A 410-nucleotide genomic window follows, 5' to 3' on the forward strand; every position below is an offset into this window, starting at 1 on the left:
CTTTAGCATCATTCCCTCCAAAGAACACCCAGGGCTGATTTCCTTTAGAATGGACTGGTTGGATTTCCTTGCAGTCCAAGGGACTCTCAAGAGTCTTCTCCAGCACCACAGTTCAAACGCATCAATTCTTTGGCACTCAGCTTTCTTCACAATCCAACTCTCACATCCATACATGACCACTGGAAAAACCATAGTCTTGACTAGACTGACGTTTGCTGGCAAAGTAATGTCTCTGCTTTTCAATATGCTATCTACGTTGGTCATAACTTTTCTTCCAAGGAGTAAGCATATTTTAATTTCATGGCTGCAATCACCATCCGCAATGATTTTGGAGCCCCCAAAATAATGTCTGACACTGTTTCCACTGTTTCCCCATCTATTTCCCATGAAGTGATGGGACCAGATGCCAT

Source organism: Bison bison, unplaced genomic scaffold (assembly GCF_000754665.1).
Source record: "Bison bison bison isolate TAMUID 2011002044 unplaced genomic scaffold, Bison_UMD1.0 scf7180017862707, whole genome shotgun sequence".
NCBI classification, from domain to species: Eukaryota; Metazoa; Chordata; class Mammalia; order Artiodactyla; family Bovidae; genus Bison; species Bison bison.